The sequence below is a fragment of the Pseudopodoces humilis genome, chromosome 1, assembly GCF_049639895.1.
Source record: "Pseudopodoces humilis isolate 2021_Gansu_Grassland_sample_001 chromosome 1, ASM4963989v1, whole genome shotgun sequence".
In the NCBI taxonomy this organism is placed as follows: domain Eukaryota; kingdom Metazoa; phylum Chordata; class Aves; order Passeriformes; family Paridae; genus Pseudopodoces; species Pseudopodoces humilis.
This window is the reverse complement of record NC_142200.1, coordinates 2,411,649-2,427,788: the sequence shown is the minus strand read 5'-3', so window position 1 is coordinate 2,427,788 and position 16,140 is coordinate 2,411,649. Positions and strand designations below refer to the sequence as shown.

General features: G+C 45.4%; 1 protein-coding gene across 15 annotated transcripts in view; it reads right to left on the bottom strand.

Annotated features, from left to right (window-relative positions):
- Positions 1–16,140, bottom strand: part of TSNARE1 (t-SNARE domain containing 1) — a 455,536-nt gene that overhangs the window by 405,299 nt on the left and 34,097 nt on the right. For 10 of the 15 annotated variants that reach the window (XM_088056781.1, XM_014254330.2, XM_088056773.1 and 7 more), the window contains exon 3: positions 6,571–6,611. The exons of 3 other annotated variants lie outside the window; for them this stretch is intronic. The gene's annotated coding sequence lies outside the window, so the exon portion shown is untranslated. Of the gene's footprint in view, positions 1–6,559; positions 6,612–16,140 lie in introns of all 15 variants that reach the window. 2 more of the 15 variants (XM_088056777.1, XM_088056798.1) reach the window with 1 other exon arrangement.

Sequence of the window (16,140 nt, the reverse complement as noted above, 5' to 3'; positions counted from 1 at the left end):
AGATATTTTAAATTGCTTTTTAATCACTTCTAGATATTTTATCCCCCCAAATTGTGACCATTTACTGAACAACTGCACCTTATTGGGAATGAGCAATGCCAGCAGGCACAGACAATATTTTGCATTTGACAAAGGTGCTCTGATCCTTTGGAATAATATTCACACACACCAGCACTGAGGTTGAACTTTTTCAATTCTCTTCTTGCAGGTTTTCCTTATTTATTTCTGCATTTATTTATTTTTATATTCTGTTTATAAACCAAAATTGATAGATTTCTTTATCTGCTTCCCAGCTGCCCTCTCAAAACAGACAAAGAACACTTTTTTCTACCTTAAAATACAGTCCTAACTCAAAAGTTCCCAGGACAAGATCCTTCCTGGCTGGCCAGCTTGAGCCAGAGCAGATCATCTCAGGCAATTGCATTGCTGAGGAGACAGGGATTGATGGCATAAAACAACCTGCAGGAACAACTTTAAAACCATAAACATTGATTCAAAACATCTTGAAATGCTAAAATGCTCTCTCTAAGTGACAGGCACTGTGCCATGGCCTCTCCCCTTCCTTACCCCGACCCTCCTTGACTTTATGAACTCTCCTGCCCTGCTATAGGTTGTAGCTATCTGGAAAATGAGAGTGGGAAGCAGAGTTGAGTTGGAAAGTCACAGAGAATTTCAAAGTTTCATCCGCATTTCAAATTTTATAGAAAAACAGTCATTTTAGAAAAGAGTGATGTCCTTTCCCTTGGAATTCGTTCAACAGATTTGGATAGTGCCACAGGGTTTCCTCCTCCTAGTGTTTGATGCTGGGTATTTTTTGGGCTCTGGAGACTGTTCCTGTGCAATCACTGCTTGTTTGCCTTCCCTCTGCTCTGTAGCTGCCAACACAATCCTCTTCCAAACCTACACACAGTTCAACATTGTGATCCATCTCCAAGGGATGCTGATCACAATGTTGAACTGTGTGTAGGTTTGGAAGAGCATTTTGTTGTTGGAACAAGATGATCTTTAATGTCCCTTCCAAGCCAAAGCATTTTATGGATTCTGTGACTCCCAGAGCACCCGCTCGAACACCACCCCTTAGATGGTATCTCCATCTTTACATACTGTGAGAGGACCAAAAAAAAGAGGAAAGATCCCAATCATGGCTCCATAAAATAACCTCAATTTTGCAGCAAGCAAGCTGGAGGGTTGCCATTTCATTCAGCTGAAATATAAATACATTCAGCCTTTTGGATCTCTAAAGGCAGAAGGAACTCACATCAGCTTCTTCCTCTCCGCTCAGGAAAATAAAGGGACATCTGGATTTACCCCTTTTGCTGGTACCTTGCACAACACCAGCTCTAGGCTGTCATCCCAAACCAGCACAGGAACCTGCCTGTGTGGGGAAGAGATGTTTTTAAAAGACACCAAAAAAAATACAAATGCGGCAAATAGGAGCAAACAGAAAGCTGCAAGGCACGGGGATGTAGATAATTCAAAATATACTGATGTGCCCTGCAAAATGAAGGCTGCAGCCAAAACGTCTGGCCTGACACAGGGCAGATTCACTCGCTGCAGAAATGAAGATGGCCTCATGGCTGCCTCTGCCTTAAGACAAGGAGGCACCTGCTCTTGATTTTGGGACCTGAGTTTCTGTAAATTCCAGGTCAAAAGAGAAAAATTAACCCCTCTCTTTCAAAAATTGCATGCATAAATAAATTAGGTCAAATCCTCAACCCTATCACAGAATCCCAACCATAAGTTGGCTGCCATTTGATAAAGGGAGGGCAAGAACAGTTTCATCTTTCCCCCACCACACTTTAGAAGAAAAAGAGAACATTTTTAGGCTGGAAAAGAGGTGACTTGAGATGCTCCCATAGTGTGAGATGTGGGAAAGACATTAATATCCAGATCCATGTGTTTTCAGGTGCTGGTGCTTGGTTCCCAGCACAGGAAAGCTTCCATCAATCCCTTAATATGCAGTGGAAATTAATCTCATTTTTTGAAGATTACAAACATCCAGGATCTGTCCTTAGTAATAGCTACTGCAACACCTGTAATTTCACTTATCTGTATTTCCCCACATCTCACAGAAAAAAACATAGAATCATAGAAGGGTCTGGGTTAGAAGGGACCTTAAAGAAGACATTATTCTAACCCTCTACCATGGGCAGGGACACCTTCCGCTATCCCAGGTTGCTCCAAGCCCTGTCCAGCCCAGCCATGGACACTTCCACAGCTTCTCTGGGAAACCTGTGCCAGGGCCTCACCTTCGTCACATCTTCCTAATCTCTAATCTAAATCTCTCTTCTGTCAGTTTGAAGCCGTTCCCTCCTGTTCTGTCACTCCATCCCTTGTTCAAAGTCCCTCCCCAGGTCTCTTTTAGCATTTGTAGGCACTGGAAGGGGCTCAAAGGTCTCCCTGGAGCCTTCTCCAGGCAGAACAGCCCCAACTCCTTCATCCTGTCCTCCCTGGAGAGGTGCTCCAGCCTTCTGATTAGAAATCCTTCCTTAACACCCAGGTTTTCCCCATCTGAGGAGCACTCCCAAATCACAAGAAACCCTCTTCCCATGTGGTGCACGGCAGACACCTCCCACAGCCAGACAGCAGCGTTCGCATCCAACAATGGAAACCTTCCCTCTATTTGCATGCTCAGCTCTGCCAAAAACAAAGCACACCACTCAAGTGGGAGAACACCTTCCTACTTCTTCAGGGAAGACCAGGGAATTTGTGCAGATCCCTGGTTACTTGGAGGCAGCGTTTCTCAAGGAAGACAACTGAGGGAGCTCAGAGCAGCAACTCTGAGTGCTAAGGAGATAAGGACGGCAGCCCAGGAAATCAGCAATCCCAGCACACCACATCCACACGGCCTTGCCCACGGCTGTCACTTTGAGGAGAGTTTGCTACAAAACCAGCACAGAGATTATCTTGTTCTCTTGCAGGAATGCAAGGATTGAGATGCAGGGGAAAAGCAGCAAGATGGGAGCCGCAGGCTTTGTGGAGGCGCAGCCAGCTCTGCTCACTGAGCAGGGACCACCACATGGAGGAAATCCGGCCAGAAACCACCCCAGCGCTGGAATGTTGGCCAAGAAACTGGTTTGAGAAAACACAAAATGTGCCAGCAGCCTGATGACACTGCCCATTGCTCTGAGGGGGATGCACTGAATGCCAGGACATCCTGATGAAGGCAGGCATGGGTAGTTATCAGATTAACCCACCACCCAGGGAGAAGGGTTTATGGGTCACCACAGTGCTCACATCACATGCTGGGACAGACACACAAGGGTGTTGCATAATGGCTTTTTTTCCTTTCCACAGAGGAAATCCCACAGAGCAGTGTCACAACCAGGGATCACCAGTGTGTGGTGAGGACTCGGAGCAGCTCGCTGAGAGGGGAGCAATGGCAGGCCAAGTGCTCCAGGAGTCCACAAAGAATCATGGAATTGTTTAGGTCGTAAAAGACCTTTAATATCATCAAGTCACAGCTTTAACCAAGCATTGATTGCAAAGGCCACCACTATGCTGTGTCCCCAAGTGCCACATCTGCACACCTGTTAAATCCCTCTCCCACTTCCTTGGGCAGCCTGTTCCAATGCCTAATTGCTCTTTTGGTGAAGAAATGATTCCCAATATCAAATCTAAACCTTCCCTGGAACTACTTGAAGCCATTTCCTCTTGTCCCATCACCAACTTTGACTCCTTGTATCTGCCGTTGGACAAAGAAAGTGCCCAGGTCCTTCACACCCCTAAAGACAAAATCAGCACATGAGAGAACAGCTCATGAAAAGCAGCAGCATTTGTGAGGTTCACCACTGGCACTTGAAAAGACCAGAAAGATGGGGACAAGGAGAAAATGCAATGAGATCTAGCAAGGACCTGGGCATAATGAGGACATCAACACATGAATGCTACATCTCTATTTGTTTTAACCGATAAAGGTTTATTTTATGAATTGTTGTGTGCACACTGATGTACATTGGTGACTGATAAAAACACAATTTTTCCAATTACAGTGCCTATAACAGAAAGCACCAATGACGAGACAAAGACAGAAAACCACTCAGTAACACACAAAAAGTTTGGGCAGTGAAGCTGATGCTGGACACAAATCCAGGCAGAAGCTTAGCCCCAGCCAACCTCTTACTTGCATCACCTGAATGGCTGAGGCACAGGTCAGGCCAGTTGAACCAAGTCCCCAGGGGGACCCTGCTGGTCTACTTAGCAAGGAGAGACCTCTCCAGACCTCAGCAGCCTCCGGCAAACACTTGGTCATGTGGATGAAGGGCTGCGGCCAGGGAGCACCTTGTACTTGTGCCCTGTGCAGCCCTTCCAGCAAAAGTGCCTTCACTGGTGTTCAGTCAGCACAGAACATGAAAAGGTAAAAACAACTCCACTGCCTGGACTTCCAGGGTATCAGGAGGTGAAAAAGAACAAATCTGAGCAAGAACAAATCTGAGCATTAGACTCTCTGCTGCAATGATGTCCTTCTATAGCTTTGCTCCCAAAGCACCACATGTGGCTACCAAGCAGTGAGATTTTCAAGGGCATTCCACACCCAACCTGGAGTATGTGACTCTTCCCGAAGGGTTTCCATCCACTTTTCTCATCATGCAGCAGATAGACAGGGAGAGCAACAGACCCCTGGTACACATGGGGTGGGGAGAGGGCAACCAATGAGTGTGCAAGAGCACAAAGACAACACAGGGACAGTGACAGGACTGGACTGGTCAACAAATTGACGGGGGCTAAAATGTTGTCAACACAGCCAAGCACCATCATAACAGCTGGGGAGAGAGATCCTGACCCCAGCTTGGCTGACAAAGCCAAGCCAGCAGCCAGCTTTGGCAGCTCTCAAAGCACCACAGGACTTCCACATTCATCACACCTGGTGTTCTTTACAATTCACCACCACCAATGCCCTGCCCCAGGCTCGTGACTCCAGATCCAGCAAGGGCAAGACTGGTCACCCACACAGGGATGGCACAACAGTTATTTTCCCCCTCACTGCTGAAACAATCTGCCCCACCACCTGGCTGACTACAGCTTTCTAACCCATTGGTCCAGGTTGCTCCCAGGGGCCACATTCCCATGTACCTGCTCCTTTCTGCCACACAGAAGAAATTGCACATGGAAGTAAGAGATGGGAAGGGAAAGCCATAAAACTGAGAAAAGACATCCTCAGCAAAATTTGTTTTAAGGCATGACTAGCTCGTACTCAAAGCCAGATCCTCTGGTTTTCAGTCCAGACCCTTGTGGGAGGACAATTTATGTTCTCTCTCTCTCCAGCCAGACATGGTGCTGGGGGACTAATCAGGGCAGCAGTAACACCACTAAAGCTCTTTTCTCAGTACTGCTGTGAGGAGGCTCAGGGGCACTGAGCACTGGTATTTAGGGAAACATCACCTGTATCAAAGGGGACACCCATCACACTGATTCAGCACCGGTGCTGCCAAAGATGACAGGATAATTACACAAAGCACTGCTCCCTCCCTAAACACCAGCCTTACAGGGGATTAATAAGTTTCTGTCTCCAGGGTCACCAAGGAGGAGTCCTATAAATCTCCCTACGCCTCCAAGTGGAGGTAAACCTGGTGAGAGGGGCAGAATAGTCCCAAAAAAAGCCAGAGGAACTTGGCTGTGGCTGTGCTGCCCACAAATGGATCTGCCATGGCTGGATCTACTGCTGGAGCAAAAAGCAATTCCCTGAGAAGGAACCACTGAGCATCCAGTGGACACATGAACATCCCCCAGTGTGGCATGGGAACAGCACGCCCCTGCTTGTCTTTCACACTGCCCAGGGAGACCAACAAGGCTTTGCCACCCTGGCAGGAGTTTCCAGGATGAAGAACATGAAGTTAAACCTCAAGACCTACAGAACAATAAAGTTCTCACTGATTTCAGGAAATTTGGGATGGATTTTTTAGTTGGGCCTGTAGTGTCAGGGTAATGGTTTCAAACTGAAAGAGGGTAGCGGGGTCAGGCGAGAAAAAAGATTTTGGTAAGACCAAATGATGCCCACAGAGGTGACAGGTGCCCCATCCCTGGAAAGATTCAAGGTCAGGTGAGATGGGGCTGTGAGCAACCAGATTAAGTTGGAGATGTCCCTGCTCATTGAAGGGGAGTTGGATTTTATAACCTTCAAAAGTTGCTTCCAACCCAGATTATTCCATGGTTCAAATTCTGCCTGGCATCCTTAAGCACACAAGTTTCAAAGCACTGCCATTCTCCATGTTTATTTTATTCCTGTGCATGGCTTGCTCTAGAGATCAGAGACATGGAACCAGCAAAGGATCAGCACAGTGAGAACACAGGGAGAACATGAAAATATGGGCAAAGCTCTGAGACAACTCTTGGATAAGGTTGCTTTCCATATGAGCGAAGATAAAGCACTCCCTCCCCAGCCTCACCAGCAAAACCTTCCATAAACCAGCTCTCCCTTTTGGCAACTAGGTCCAAAAGAGAGTGAAACTCCTACAAAATGAAAGTCATGGGAAAAAAAAAGTTTCTCAAGGGCAAAATTTTATTTGCATCTGCCTGAGCCCCATGTTCAGATGACCCACTCCTGAAGAGATGCTCTTACCAGCTGCTTACCAAGTTCTGCTCTCCTGAGGCACACAAGACCTTCTTCTAATCTGGAAGAAAAAGCAAGACAATTGATAAGTACTGGGAAAAAATCCTATTTCAGTGTCGTGGTTAAGGACATGGCCACCATCAGCACCAAGAGCTCTGATATCCAGGCACATCCTGCAGCCTCTGAGCTGGGCTGTAGGAACAGGTACAAAAAGAACAGTTGATTCCTCAAAACATCACTGCTGAGCATGGGGAACTCCTTTTCAAAAGAAAGTTGGTTATAAATCTTTAAAATTCCTAGAAGGTTTTAATATTTCCAGATTAGCAATGGCACAAAAGCAGGAGATTGTAATTGTTTGCAGGACACCTGCAAGAATAATAAATAACATATCAAAACCTTCAATGGAAAATGAGAATCACTTGTTTAAGTGTCCAGTCTTCTTTAAGATCCCGCACCTGCTGTGGGAGGAACACTCTGGCCACAATCCAGTTAAGCATTTCTGTGTGTCAGATTTGAGAGAACAGGGAGAACCCTGCTGAATCAAAGTCTTGGTATTTCTCACCAGCCGCTTCTTTCTCTCTCCTGCTGGCCTTCAAACATGTACACACACTCCTACCTTCCAAGAATTTCCAATTTTAGCTTTTATTCTAGAAACAACACCTCCTGGTTACAAAAGCAGCCAAGCTTGCTGCCAGGAAAAAGCGCTGGTACAACCCCAAGGGGCAGGTCCTGCATTAGACAAGCACCAGTCAGCTCTCAAGAGCTCACAAAAGGCCTTTTAATTAATACGCCTACTTGCTTTGCTCAATTAACACCAGTGAGGAAACCCTTCACACACTGCCTTCGGCTCTGGTCACTGTGGGCTGAACACTTTAAAATCCTTTTGCATTAATAAATGCTTCCTATACAAATGCCATATACTTCCTACACACATGCTCTATACAGAAAGCTCAGTTGAAAAAAAAAAAATAAAATAAAAAAAAAAAAAAAGAAGCAATTTCCCCAGAGAGAAAAATTCAGAGATAAAATTGCAGCAATGATTTATATTTGCCCAGAGCAGCTGAGCAGCAATCCCAGCCCTTGGTGACCTCTGTGCAAATACACCAAGCCAATTACACACTGTGACAGAGGATTTTCCCCTCCCAGAGCAGCAGCTTCTTGTTGCTCGGAGTGAGAAACATCAAAAGGTACTGCAACAAGTGTGTGTTACTGAGCAGGCTGGGGACAACCAGCCTCGAGGTTTAATCAAGATTTGGAACCAATTGTGTGAGGGGTTTTGTAAACATTGATCTTATTGAGCTGTTACATCTGGAGGATGTAATTCCCAACGACCTGCCCGTTTAACCCATGGAAATCACCACGGGGCAACTCAGCTCAATCCTCCCACTCCATCCCTTCTTGTTTGCTGTGGTCTTCAATAGCAGATGAGTGCTAATCCACTTCATCCTTCAGTGTCCCACACTTGGGACGTGCCCAGCAGCACTTATGTGTCCTTTGGCAAGATAAAAGGGAAAATACAAACTTTTTAAGACCACCAGTCATAGCCAGCAGCTGACAGAAGAGATGCTCTCAGCTTCCTAGAATTACAGAATAATTTAGGTTAGAAAAGACCTTTCAGATCCATTAGTGCAACTACTACGTACTGCCAAGGCACCACTAACCCATGTCCCCAAGTGCCACATCCACACATCTTTAAATACCTCCAGGAATGGTGACTCAACCATGTCCCTGAATAGCCTCCTCCAGTGCTTGAAAAACCTTTCAGTGAGGAAATTTTTCCTGGTTTCAAATCTAAACCTCCCTGGTGCAAACTGAGACCATTTCCTCTTGTCCTGTCACTTGCTGCTTGGGAAGAGTGGGCAGGACATGGTGATGTGCAGCCTGCCAGTCCCCTTGTTTGGCCCAGGACATCCTGGTTCCAGCTTCTTGTTGAGCCACATCATCACTGCTCTGGTTAAGAGGATGCTTTTTCTCCTGGACATCCCAGAGCCCCTTTCCTTCACCCTGCTTCTTTAGAAAGAAAACCAGAAAACAGGGGCTGAGAGCTGGAAATTTGTGACTTCACAGGCCATTCTTTTCTGCTACAGGAAAAGAAATAAATTAGGAAGAGTATGATGAGAAGCAGGTAAGAGGTGCATTTATATCTGGATTTAACCATCACAGGGTCACTATCCTTGTTTCCTGCAGGATATCACTAAGAGTAGCCAAAACCCAGGTGACTCCAGCAGGAGAAAGAAATACAGCAGCAGGTACTTCAGAAGATCCAAAACTTGGCTCATCCCACCAGTGCCCACAAGGACACTGAAATTCCAGATCCCATCTGCTCCCCAAAAGGGGAAGTTATCCCTCCTCCTGAGATGTCTACAAGGGAAACTACCTCAACTTCTCAGCTGGTGCATTGAGTTTTCCTCAATTTGCTCCACCTGTGCTGTGCACTCCACCATCTGCTTGGAACTGGGTTGGGAGCATCCTTTTCTAACACCCCAAATGCACCAGCTTAATTATTATACTTTGGGTTTTTTGAGGGGGGTTTGTCTATTTTCATCTTTGTTTGAAGCATTCAACCATGGGACAAAATGACTTCTGCCTGCACTGAGAGAGGAGATGCCATCAGGATTGTTTAATTGAGATTAATTTCAGGACTGTGGCCAGACTCAGGAAAGGTGGCAGGAATCCTTCATAGCTGGATAACGAGGTTGAGGCTTTATGAGTAATTCTCCTGAGTTATGCACCCAGTGCCTTGGGTGTGAGTGGCACATTCCTTTTTCCCTCCATTTTTGAATGGGAAATGTCATCCAAGCCCACAAACACAATATTTATTTAAAAAAAGAAAAAAATAGAATAGCAACAACACAATTCCTGAGGTGGAGGCACAGAGTGCATCTCACTTGTACAATGTCCAATCAACTGCTGTCTGGAGGAATTTCCGTACTGGGTTCTCCAGGAATGTTCCCAAACTGTATCACAACCATGATGTACCTAATATTCCAAAAACCTAAAGAGCCTCTGGGGTGGAAACCAGGACGGGACCAAGCCAAATCAACACAAACACTCCTGTGAACACCTCTGTTGTACCAATATTTTTGATATGGAGAGATGAATCCAGACTTCCTCACTCCCTGCTGCTGAGCCACCACACCCATGGTCCTGCACATACTGTCTGTGCTGATCTCACGTTCCTCCTCCCAGCCCAAAATGGCATCTCTGGATCACAACCAGCTCCCACTTTTTGAGCAAGCAAAGGCTTTCACATGGAGGTTATCTGAAGTTTGAATGCTGTCAAATCTCAGCTGCAAGGAAACTGGAGAGGAGAAAGAGCAGCCTTTTTGTGGAGATGTCTCTGCTCCAGCTCAAGCCACCACCTTCCATTACTGAGCTGCCCTTTTGGGAATTCTCCATGCCCTCCCCTCTGCCATGCCCAGGCACCAGACATGAAGATAGCTAATGTCAGTTCCTGCTGGCATGACATCCACCCCACTTCTCCTGGAGGATGAATGAGCAGATGGGACCAGTGGAAGATGGCTGCACTGGACAACTGAAGTCCTTCCAATCCAGTAACTCCCACCCAAAACACAGAGGATGAAAAGATCCTCCAGGGTCAGAATCTTTTTCCTAGGGGTAGGAACAGGGTCAAGGAAGACACGCAGGTGGTTACTGAGAGGCTGTGCAGACTAACTCATGTCTGTGTGGTTAGTTTTACTGTTCCCCAAATCCCTGATTTGCTTGCTTATTCCCCAGCCAACCCATTGCACTATTCCAGCAAAATAAGCACAATCCTGAAGAGTTTTGAAATTAATATGATGGTCTTTCAAGCATTTTCCGTCATGCAGAATTAAAATTTAAATGTACACCCACCCTTGCCTCACTCCCTGAAATCCATCAGGCAGAAACTTCCCTGGGTCACGTCAAGAGACTCCGACAGCTGAAGGGGCTAATGGGAAACTGCATTTCCAGCTGCTGCCAGGCTTCAGAGCAGGGTTCCAGCCACACCAGCACTGCTCCAGCAGACCAGCCCCTGCCTCAGACACAGCAAAGCTGCTTTTAGAGCAGTTTCCTCCATGCACAGGGGTGACAATCATCTTACAATATAAATGGCTATGAGAGAACCAGAGGAATGGTGGTTTCCAGATGTCTTGGAAAAAGAAAAGGCAACCATGAGGTTTTCTCAGGAAATAATTGCTGAAGAGCTCACACGTGTTCTGGCTGTGCCATCATACCGACATGAGAGAAGTAAAAAACGGAAACCAGAAGAAAACTGATTCAATCTCTGCAAAAGCCTCAGGGGACAGGTGGCAGCAAACACAAAATTCAGGGGCAGCAACACACAATGACACCTCACAAAGCTGGGCATCCCTAAGGAGAAAAATCTTCTGAGAATCACAGAATCACAGAATGGACTGGGTTGGAAGGGACCTTAAAGAACATCCTGGTCCAAGCCCCGGCCAACCTGGCCTTGAACACTTCCAGTGATGGGAAACCCACAGCATTTTTGGGCAACATGTTGCAGCACCCCCAACCCTCACAGGGAAGAATTTCTTAATATCTAATATAAACCTGGTCTCTTTTCATTCTGAAGCCATTTGCTCTTGTTGCATCACTCCATGCCCTTGTCCAAAGTCCCTCTCCAGCTCTCTTGGAATCCCTTCAGGCACTGGAAGGGGCTCTCAGCTTTTCCTGGGGCCTTCCCTTCCCCAGGCTGAACAGCCCCAACTCTCTCAGCCTGTCTCCAAAGCTCCAGTCCCGTGATCAGCCTGGTGGCCCTCTATTTGAACCACCTGGGGAAACATCTCCACTCTCAATGCAACACCAACAAAGAGCTTTGGAGCAAAGACATAACACTGAACTACCAGACCAGGGCCCAACCCTGATATCTGAGCTACAGCTGGTCTTACACTGCATCTGCAGCTCAGATCAGCAGCTCTCTCAGAGGGAACACTGGGACAGACACTGACTCGCAGCTCTGAAATCATTGTGAAAACCCTGTTCAGCAGCAAGGCACCAATATGGCAAGTCAAGACATTCCCAAGGTCGTGCTGGAAACCCCAACTGATTTTTCTTTTCCTTGTGCACGTGGCTGACATTTCCTTCATGGCTCATCACACCATCAGGACCACAGCAAGAAAACTGACACCCTCTCAGACACCTTTTGGGAGAGCAAACACAGCTGCCTGCACTTGATGGCTATTTTGGGGTTGAAATTGAGATGCAGATTGCTGCCAAAACAACCACCCTGGGGGAGCTGTTGCTTTTTCTCTTGAAATGCAGAGATACTTTCCATTTCTTCCCTCCTCTTACTTCTATTGATTTTACCAGATTTCTCAGAGAAGGAAACAGCAATTGCATGACTCAGAGGGAGAATCACGTTCCACCCATCACAGAAATGCTCACGTGCATGTAAGGAGCTGGGTGAGACACGGTCTTTTGTCCTAGGCCATGGGTGTCAGACTGACAAAGCTCTGTCATGTGCCCAGAAAAAAACACAGGCAAGAGAAGAAGCAACAGCACCAAGAGTCAGAGGCTAAAATTGCAGGGCCGTGATGAACAGAAACAGGTTTCCTCCAAGAAACCAAGCCGACCATGAAAGTTCTCATCCCATGTGCAGAAGATGTCACAGGAGGAGAAATCTACAACTTTCTGCATGGAAGAGGCTGTGTGGGATCTGGTCAGGATGATCAGTGTGGTCAAGGGATAAAAACCATACCCAGGAGCAAAGTGAAAGCAACAACCCTCAGCGATGCCCACAATATCTCATCTACCACGCTGACTTGCCTTCTTCATATGCTTTAAACTTTTGGAACACACCTCCAGAAAAAGTTGTGATGGACTGGAATATATTTTCCATTATTTCCACTTTTACTGAACTTCTATTGTGGTGCCCAAATATCCAATTGCTGAGAAGGTTGGCAGGGCTCAGAAACACCAGGAGAAGAGATGGTTCCTCTGACACAGGAACAGAGGTCTGAAAACAGCTCCTTGCACTGCACCAAAAGTACTGCCATAGGAACAAGAACATGATCCCCTACAAAACTGAAAAATTCACTGGATAGTGGGCAGATATTTACAGCCCCCAGGGCTGTTTTCACAGTTATGATTCCTCCTTATCCCTAATACAGCTGACAGCAACAAGTGTAGGATCTGGAGACTCCATGCAGGGGAAGACAACTCACAAAGGCGTAAAGGCATCAGTGCATTTCAGCAAGGCCTTCAGAGTGAGTTATCTGATGTTTTAGACTTCACTGATGGCATTTATGAGTTTAAAAATGCATATAAGGCTTCAACATCCTCTCCCAGCCGCTCTCTTTAGGATGCAAATGCAGTTTAACACAATTAGACAGGACAAAAAGCCCAGACATTTTACAGGATCAACTGCATTCCAGTTGTCAGGGAAAATAAAGAGACACCAGCTGAACAGGCAAGCTGGACAAAAGCCTGTTTTCATCTCTGGATGGTTTTCAGATCAGCACAGGACTGTGCAAGGAGGAAGAGGCTTTTTCCAAAAGGCATCAAGCCCTGCTACAGCTCTACACGGGGAAAAAAACTGCCAAAAAATAATCAAGTATTCCTGTATTTGTTAGCAAGAAAAATATAAATTAAGAAATACAAATACACTTTATTAAAAAAAAAAATCTCATATTTAAAACTGGAAAAGAAAAAACCTCCAAGAAAGTTGCCAGAGAACATTGCTACATTTACAGATGTAAATAAAGCAGGGAAGAAGTAAATGAAGGAAGGGAATTTTAGATCAGATATTGAGAAGAAATTCTTTACTGTAGGTGTGGTGAGGCCCTGGCACAGGTTGCACAGGGAGGCTGAGGACTCCCCATCCGTGGAAGTGCTCAGGGCCAGGTTGGACAGGGCTTGGAGCAACCTGGGGTAGTGGAAGGTGCCCCCACTCATGGCAGTAGGGTCAGAATAAAATGATCTTTAAGGTCTCTTTTCACCCAAAACATTCCATGGTTCTGTGATTCTCTGTGTTATCTGAAACTCCCAACATTAGGACAGAAAAGAGAGAGGAGAGAGAAATCTCAGTGTGAGGCTTCTGGAAGCTCAAGACATTTATTTCCATTCCTCAAGGTTCAGAACTGAGCAGTTGACAAAGTGTCTGGAGGTACCTTGAAACACTTCCCATCACGACTGTTCTTTTAAAGGAGAAGCAATGTGAAATTGGCAGGAAGTATATTTTTCTATATAATTTGTTATCTTTCAAAGAAAAATCAATCATCCCTAGTTCTCTAGGTATTTCTTTTTTCTTTTTATTTTCTATTAAAAGACCTAAATAAAGAATTTCTGTTACTGCAGACTGCAATTAAAAAAAAAAAATTAAAAATAAACAGATTTATTAATTAAATCTTCTGGAGCATCTCTGCTATAAAGACAGGATGAGAGAGTTGGTGTTGTTCAGCCTGGAGAAGAGAAGGCTCCAGGCAGACTTTAGAGCACCTTTTCAGTCCTAGAGGAGCTCCAAGAGAGCTGGAGAGAGACTTTGGACAAGGGCATGGAGTGACAGGACAAGTGGCAACGGATTTAAGCTGAAAGCAGAAAGATTTGGGTTAGATTTAGTAAGAAATTCTCTGCCATGAGGATGCTGAGGCCCCTTCACAGGTTTCCCAGAGAAGCTGTGGATGCCCCATCCCTGGAAGTGTCCAAGGCCAGGTTGGACATGGCTTGGAGCAACCTGGGATAGTGGAAAATGTCCCTGCCCATGGCAGGGGATTGGAATAAGGTTTTCTTTAAGGTCCCTTCCTACCCAAACCATTCTGTGATTCCATTAATGATTTTTGGATCTACCCCTGAACTCCCCAGTGATTCTTGAGGACCTTTAGGTGGCAACAGAAACATTGACAAGATGTTTCTAGGAGAAATTCAAAGCAACTGGAGCTTCTCTTTCTAAACAACAGGATCAGGAGGCTGTCAGGAATCATCAGTCTGGCAGCTCTATCACTGCAAGAAGAAGTGAGATGGAAAACCAGCTGAGCACAGGTGCAAGGTGCCAGGTGCTGTGTTTGCACACCTGACACGCTCAAGCTGCTTGGACCATCCCCCCACATCTCCATGCCTCCATCTCCCACCCTAAATCTTGCAGCACCGACCTTTGGGGAGTCCTTTAGGACTTCTGTCTCTGTTACACAAGCTCAGGTGTTACCACCTCAAGTCCAGGTAATCCAACTCAAATCACTGCAGAGAGATAACGGCGGGGCCTATCTGAAAATAGACAGAAATCCCCACCAAAAACATCTAAGTCGTCATGATAGAAAAATAAATCCAGGCAGATTGTTGCTTGCATTGTATGAATCATCATGTTGTTATAGCAACTTCATATCTGCACCCAATCTGAAAACCAAGCACAGCTGAAATAATATAACAGCATTAAGTTAAAATGATATATAACAAGACAAAAATGGATCAGCTTGATCTCCGAGGAGCACCCACACTTCTTTCTCACCCTCTTCCCTCCCTTTGAAAATATTGCTTTGCTGTATTTAAACAATTAAAAAAAAAAAAAAACCCACACTTGGAGCTCATGGAGAAGAGGAGCACTAATGAGATTTTGAATTCAAGAAGCATCTTCAAAATGAAGGCTCACAGTACCATGGAATCACAGAATGGTTTAGGTTGGAAAGGACCTTAAAGAAAACCCTGCTCCAACCCCTCTGACATGGGCAGGGATGTTTTTCACCACCTTTAAATAAAAACAAGTGTAATTCCCAGTTAGAACCACCAGCCAACTGCCCCTGTTGTTCTCATGTACTCCAAAATTCATGCACTGAATTAATGCATTACATAAATTTTATAGTTTTTTTATATTTTTTTTTTTTTTTTAATTCATATCATGCAGGACATATATAAATATATACGTGCATTGTGTCCTGCTCTGTTCAGGAGTCCTGAGCAGAGATTCCAGCCTGAGCAGAACATTTAGAAACAAGAAAGGGGATGCACAAGTTCTAGCTTTAAAACTGCAGGTCTGTGTGGTGCTTTTATTGCTGGAGAAAAAGCTAAAAGTGTCACCAAGGCTCTTTCCATCGGCGCAGCAAAGGAAGGAATGTAAATAAACAGAATTGTTTCAGGGACTTGGCAGGAAAGCACAGCTCCTCTGCAAGGCAAGGGGAGCCCACCAACCTCCAAAACACTGCAGGTGCCTCAAAAGACACCGTTGTGCTCCAATTAGTGCCAAAGATGAGCAGAAAGCACCACAGGGCACTTCACTGCTCCTCTCCCCATTTGATGCTGCCAGCAACAAGGTTTGAAGGAGGAAGAAGGGAAAGGGAAAAGGAAGAAACCTGGGAGATTTGCAAATTTTGCTCTTGATGTTTCAAGCAAATTAAGACCAAATAAACCCCAAAATAGAAAAAGCAACCCACAAACCCACAGCTCTAGTCCCAACAAAGTCCTATTAGTCTCAACAACAGCACAAAAGTGACTCAATTAATTAAAAGCAAATAAAAAGAAGCAGCCTAACTTATTCTTTCAGAGTTCAGGACAGTAAAAGCACCAGTCTGACCCAGACAAAACTCTATTTTTTCCTTTTCTTCTTTTTCTTAAATGCATTTATTCATTAAGGCTTCCTCGTAGGCTGTGTAATGAGTCAC